This window comes from Nicotiana sylvestris, chromosome 1, assembly GCF_000393655.2.
Source record: "Nicotiana sylvestris chromosome 1, ASM39365v2, whole genome shotgun sequence".
Classification (NCBI taxonomy): domain Eukaryota; kingdom Viridiplantae; phylum Streptophyta; class Magnoliopsida; order Solanales; family Solanaceae; genus Nicotiana; species Nicotiana sylvestris.
In genome coordinates, this window is record NC_091057.1 from 172,704,365 (window position 1) to 172,711,436 (window position 7,072).

Genomic DNA, 7,072 nt, shown 5'->3' on the forward strand with positions numbered 1-7,072 from the left:
GCCTACATTCCATGCCCCCGAACCACATGCCTACAATCCACATTTAGAGGCACCGGCAGAAATTGAAAAGCCGGTTAAAGCCCCAGAACAAGATGAGGTATTGAGGAAATTCAAAAGCCTGGAGCAGTCCTTCAGGAACCTGCATGGATTGGGCAACCAGGTCAGCGTGGCCTACAAAGATCTATGCCCTTTCCCGGATGTCCAACTCCCGGTTGGGTTCAAGATGCCTAAGTTTGATTTATATGAAGGGCACGGTGATCCCATGGCACATTTGCGGGGATTCTGTAGTAAAATGAGAGGGGCAGACGGTAAAGATGAACTGCTGATAGCCTATTTTGGCCAAAGTCTGAGCGGATCGGCACTCGAATGGTATACCAAACAGGATTCCAGCAGATGGTACACCTGGGATGATCTGGCACAGGCTTTCGCGGGTCATTTTCAATACAATCTCGAGATAGTCCCTGACCGTCTCACATTATTGAGGACCCGGAAAGAACCCGGGGAAAGTTTTCGCGAGTTCGGGTTCCGCTGGAGAGAGCAAGCAGCCAGAGTCGATCCTCCCATGAGAGAGGGAGAGATGGTGGACTACTTCTTACAAACCTTGGAGCCAACTTACTTTGGTCATCTAGTGACGACAGTTGGTAAATCTTTCAATGAAGTAGTTAAAATGGGCGGTATGATCGAAGAGGGACTCAGGTCCAACAAAATCCTGAGCTATTCGGCAATTAAAGCAACCACTCAGGCCATCCAGAGCGACACTGAGGGTGTACTGGGGAAGGAGAAGAAAGAAGATGTCACGACTGTTGAGTCTGGAGCCTGGTTCGGATCTAGAGGCCCGTCACCCTACTATAGCCACCGACGACCCTACCACCAAAATTACCCCCGCACTCCATATAGCCCTCCACGACATTATTACTCACTGCCAGATCCCCATTTTTCCGTTCATCATGCACAAACCTATACCCACTCTCCAGCACACGCACAATGGCGTGCGCCGGCTCCCCAAAATACATACCCACCTCCACCAAGCATATATCCACTTCTGAGGGCCTATAGAAATCCTCCAGGGTCAGGTTTCTGGGGGAATCAAGCTTTTAAGAATGAGAGGAAGCAGAAATATACTCCGCTGGGAGAATCCTATACTATTGTGTTCCACAAATTGAGGCAGTTAGGCCTATTGAATCCTATTGAGCCCAAATTACCAAATCCTCTTCCTGAAAATCTTGACCCTTCAGCAAGTTGTGAATATTGTTCGGGGGCTCCCGGACACGATACTGAGAGATGTTGGAAGTTGAAGAATGCCGTGCAAGAACTCATCAACACAAATAGGATCGACGTTCAGGTTCCAGAGCCGCCAAACATTAATGACGATCCGTGTCGGTGAAAATAAATGAAAATTGGATGGTCAACAATTGGACGGCTACTCCTCGTCCTATCCGAAGGGAGTCTTGGTAGTGGGCTCTGATTTTTCTTTCTTGTTTTGGATTATTGCAGAGTTGTAATCCAGTTTTGTTTTAGTGTGAAACTCTGTTATCCCGTATTTCTATAAAGCGAAAGCTTTTCTCTTCTTATTTTGTTTTAAGTCTGTTTTCTTCCTTTTCTCTTTCTAAACAAAGCTCTTTATACTGATTCCAATGACGTGGCATGCATAACGGATCTTCAACTTAGTCTAAAAATCAATCTGATTCCGAACTGATTATACAAAAGGTCAATCACGATGACGAATTGGGATATGATGATAATAAAGCCTTCAAAGAGACAAACAGAGAGTTAAGCTAGTTAGAAGAGAAATCCAAGCCCAACTTAAATGACGCATAAGACATCAATTTAGGGGATGCAGACGATATCAGGAAATTTAAAGAGGGACAGCAAGTGTTGAAACGGATCCTCCCACATCAGGCCAAAACAAAATGGCAAATTTGTCCCGAATTGGCAGTGGCCGTCTATTGTGACCAAGATGTTATCCAGTTGCACTTCATGTCAGACAGATGTCGAGGGAAGATGCATCGACATGGCTATTAATTGTTGTTTGTTTGTTTATACTTGGCATTTATCGGAGAATGAAATGACGGAGGCAATTTTTTCTTCTATCCAAACATTTTAACCTTTGCTTCCCCTTTTGAGCCTTATTTATTCTTTCATACCCCTCTTTTGGAATCAGTAATGAAAATAAGAAAAAAAAGAGAAGAAAATATAATGATAATAAAAATATAATAAAAACAAAAAAAAAGAAAAAAAAAAGGGAGTTGTGAACTACGTTTGACCTGATTCCTCAAAGAAGGATACGTAGGCGCCTCACGGCTCGGTCATAGTGTAACCAAAAAATAAGAATCCCCAAGCAAGAAACTGGGGCAGAAGTTATGTTTGTAATGTTGGGAAAGAAGTTCGATTCCAAGAGTTGTAATGGTTTTTACCCATCAGAATTATTTTGAACCCTTTTTGATGCCCTCTTTTTCTTTTAGCCATAAACAAAAAAAAAAAACCCATGTTGATGTCCAAAAAAGACCTCCCGATCAGAATCCGAGGAAAGCCAAGTTAAGCAAATAAAAGCAGAGAAAGTCGGCAACGAATTGATAACCTAAAGAATCCCCAGCAAAGAGTCATATCGGCACCATAAGGCGACGAGAATTGAGAGAAATGAGAGAGTCTCATCAGTGAAAACCCCTCGAAGGGCACTATGAGGCGACAAGGATATAAAGGGGGCTAGCAAGATAAGATTGGCAAAAAATGGGCCGCATCCGGCGAAAGTTGGGCTTCTGCACATCCCCAGCAAAGAGTCATGTCGGTAACACTCCAATCTCCAGCTTAGAAAATAAAATAAGAAGAGTCTTATTGGTGAAAACCTTCACAGGCACCATAAGGCGACGAGAATTGAGAGAAATGAGAGAGCCTCATCAGTGAAAACCCCGCGAAGGGCACTATGAGGCGACATGGATATAAAGGGGGCTAGCAAGATAAGATCCGCATCCGGCGAAAGTTGGGCTTCTGCACATCCCCAGCAAAGTAAGGCCGTCAGAAAAATTGATCGATATGAATAGACTGAGTTGGTTAATCCAGAAATGCATGACATGATCATTGGGATTGATTGTACCATTCGGATAAGTTCTTTATTTTTTCTTTCTCCAACATTTGTTCAGAAAGACTTTTTCTTTCATCTTTTTAAAGTCATCACTTTTTATTTTGGGTTTATAGTGTTTTTCTCCAGTAGTTTGTTTTTTAGAAGGATTTTGTTTTTCAGAGCTTACTACTAATTGCCAAAATACTGCGAAGCAAAAGGCGAACAGGACATGCCAAAGATAATACAATGAAACGGAAAAGACATTTGTTGCAAGACCGAATGATGAGTTGGCCTAAATGTCAAGGGGGTATAGTGAAAAAGGGGTCGAGATGCAAGAGCATCCTTGGCCGATCATCGACCAAATTCCAAAAAGGTCGGACAATGTGGAGCAAGGAAAGAAGAGGAAAAACCACCCCCAACGGGAATGTGTTCACCAGCAGGGACATGATCCCCAACAATAATATCATCCCCAATAAATAGTATCATCCCCAGCAAGTTCTGATAGTGTAATGGAACGCCGAAAAAAAAAAAAAAAAGAGAGAAAAAAAAAGAGGGAAAAGAAAAAAAGCAACCATGTTTTTTCTTTTAAAACTAACAAAATCTTTCTTTGATTTGAAGCAGGGAAAAGAAATGTTACAGATGGCGGAAGAACATGCCATAAAGAAGATCATCAAACCGGGGCAGAAAATTTTCTCATCGCGAAAATTTTCTCAAAAAAAAAGACAGGCGCCCACCTGAATAACGAGAGGAATACTTTTCTGTCTATTCATTTCAGGCACCCACCTGTATAACAAGGGAATACATCTCATGTCTTTACCATCAGGCGCCCACCTGTATAACAAGGGAATACATTCCATGCCTTTACCAATAGGAGATACACTTCCTAGGTCTAGTTTTGCCAATAGGAGACGCACTTCCTAAGTTTTACCCATAGGAGACGCATTTCCTCCTAAGTTTAATTTTACATATAGGAGACGCATTTCCTCGTAAGTTTATATTTTAACAATAGGAGAGGCATTTCCTCCTAAGTTTAGTTTTACCTATAGGAGACGCATTTCCTCCTAAGTTTACATAGGAGACGCATTTCCTCCTAAGTATAGTTTTACCCATAGGAGATGCATTTCCTCCTAAGTTTAGTTTTACCCAATCCTAAGTTGTTGTTGAAATTGGGAGCCCGCCCATAATAACAGAGGCATACATTCAGTCTTTATTTTCAAGAGTTGAAGTTGGGAGCCCGCCCATAATAACAGAGGAATACATTCAGTCTTTATATTTCCAGAGTTGAAGTTGGGAGCCCGCCCAGATAACAGAGGCATACATTCAGTCTTTACATTTCAAGCGTTGAAGTTGGGAGCCCGCCCATAATAACAGAGGAATACATTCAGTCTTTATATCTCCAGAGTTGAAGTTGGGAGCCCGCCCAGATAACAGAGGCATACATTTCAGCCATTTCATTTCAAGCGTTGAAGTTGGGAGCCCGCCCAGATAATAGAGGCATACATTTTAGTCTTTATATTTCGAGCGTTGAAGTTGGGAGCCCGCCCAGATAACAGAGGAATACATTCAGCATTAATTTTCAAGTATTGAAGTTGGGAGCCCGCCCATACAACAGAGGCATAGGTTTCAAGATCAAGTCAGAGGACAATAAAATAGAGGGTTACAGCAGGAATCCCCAACAGGAAACAATAAAAAATCCCAGCACCGGGAAGCAAAAGGTTGCAACAAGAGGTCCCAGCACATACTCAAGAGCATGGGTCAAAAGGAAGAAAAGCATCGGAAGAAAAGCACCGGAGGAAACACAAGCCGACGAGAAAGCCAGGCAACAAGAACAAATTTCAGTCTAGCCTAGCTTCTTGTTTTTATTTTAAGTACGGTGTAATAAGGAGATCGGTAAGCAGTGATAACAACATGCAACAGCAGTAACATTGCAATCCCACGGTAGTCCCAGCTACCAAAATTTCCCGAACTACATTAACCTGATTCCCCTTTAGCCAGGGATATGTAGGAAACCTTTGAAGCAAAGGTTCGGTTAAATCTTTTTCAAAAAATGCTTCACACGGAGTACTCGGACGGGCAAAAATCGCTCGCTTTATCTTTGCGCGAAAACCCTTCGTGTCTTCGGGCAAAGAGGGGCAGCTGTAAGCACGTGATTTTTGCCCTACATGAGAATTACTCCCAAAAAATTGCAAAATAAAATGATTTTCCTTGGTGTGCAATTTTGAGTATTTTTGTGACATTTTTGGATTATTATTTGTATTTGTTTGTGCTTGTTTATTTGCTAAATTAATAAAAAATACAAAAATATGTCGCATTTGCATGTAGGATTTAATTCTATAATTGTTAGTAATTAAATTAGTTTTATCAAAATTAAAATTTACAAAAAATATGCATCTTTTGCATTTTTAGCATTTAATGTCCAAATAAACAATTTTATGCTTAATTATTACTTAATTGTGTGTTAATTGTTATTGGTAGTTAATTTGCGCTTTTATAACTTAATTTAGTTCTTAATAATAATTTAAGTATTCTTATAATTTAGTTTTAGAAAATAAAAGAAGAAAAGATAACAAAAATACAAATAAAAATCGGATTGGGCCGCTTCTTCAATTTTCAACCCCAGGCCCAAACAATTGTCCACGACCCAGTCCACTTCACACGGGTCGACCCGGTCCGCCCCATTAACCCATTGACCCAAGACCCACTCTTCATTTTGTCAAAACACAAAACAAAAACAAAACAAGACAAGACAAGAAACCCTAAAAAACTAAGGAAAACCATCCGCCCCCTCCCCTTGGTTGTCTTCTTCTCCATCACCCAAATGAAGACCTCTCATGGCTGCCTCACCATCATCTTCTTCGCGTACCCTCCGCAATCCGCCATTGTCACTACTTCTTCTGCTTCCCGATGACCAACAACCAGTCGTCATGGACGACTGCCCCCTTCCTCGACGTTGTTGCGTTTTCACGTTCAACCGAACGACCACAAATAGTCCGCCATGGCTGCTCCCCGTCGTCGATCTTCTGCCATTTTCCTTCGACACTGCTGTCGAGTAGTTTCTCCAGCTCCCTCGTCCAGCTTCTTCTGCCTCGTCTACATGGGCGGTCATGGCTGCCATCGCGTCGTCTGCTCCGAGCTGCTGCTGTTTCACTCCGTCTTCTTCCTCAACGGACTATTGTTGCTCACATTTCTGGGAGTTTCAGCTGCTGGCCATGGAAGCATCGTTGTCATTCAACGTCAAGCTCAAAGTCGAGCTCGACGTCCATGGATGACCCTCAACGTCCATGGCTCGACGAGTACTGCTTCTGCCGAACGCACCCCAGCTGCTACCTCATCGACGCAGGCAGCCATGGATGTCAGTGCGTCGACCTTCTCCATCTCCCAGTTCCTCCGAACTGCTGCTGCCACTGGGTTCGTTTTTAAATGATGCCAAACGACCATCTTCTTTGGTCGTCTGCTCGTGTTCGTCATCGTTGGTTCGAGCTTTGGTCGAGGCTCGTCAAGTTCGTTGTTTGTTTGGTCGTTGTTCGTCGTTTCGATCCGGTTAGTAGATTTTTGAGTTTTATTTTGTCCGCATTTTGTTTTGATATTTTCGAATATAAATCGGCAAATGTTTGTTTTGTTTATCGTTTGTATTATTTTTAGTTCATGATTCATGTGTTGTTTGTTAAATTAATTTTTCAGATTTCAAATGAAAGATTAATTAGTTATTTTTCATGTTTATTTCATGTTTGTATTGTTGTTTAAGTGAATATTTGTTAGTTTAATGTTTGTTAGATCCAAATTGAAATTTAATTGGTTATTTCTTCAATTTGTTTCATGTTGTTATGTATTTTCCATAAATTAGTAATGTTGTTTGAACCATGTGAATCCGTCATGTTTTGTTGCTTAAAAATAGATTTAATTCATGTTCATCTTTGTTTGAAGTTCATGTTTAAATCCAGTGATTTAATGTGAGTTTGTGTTTGTTTTTGATTTGTTAATTTAATTTGAATCATGTATATTGTTGTTTGTATT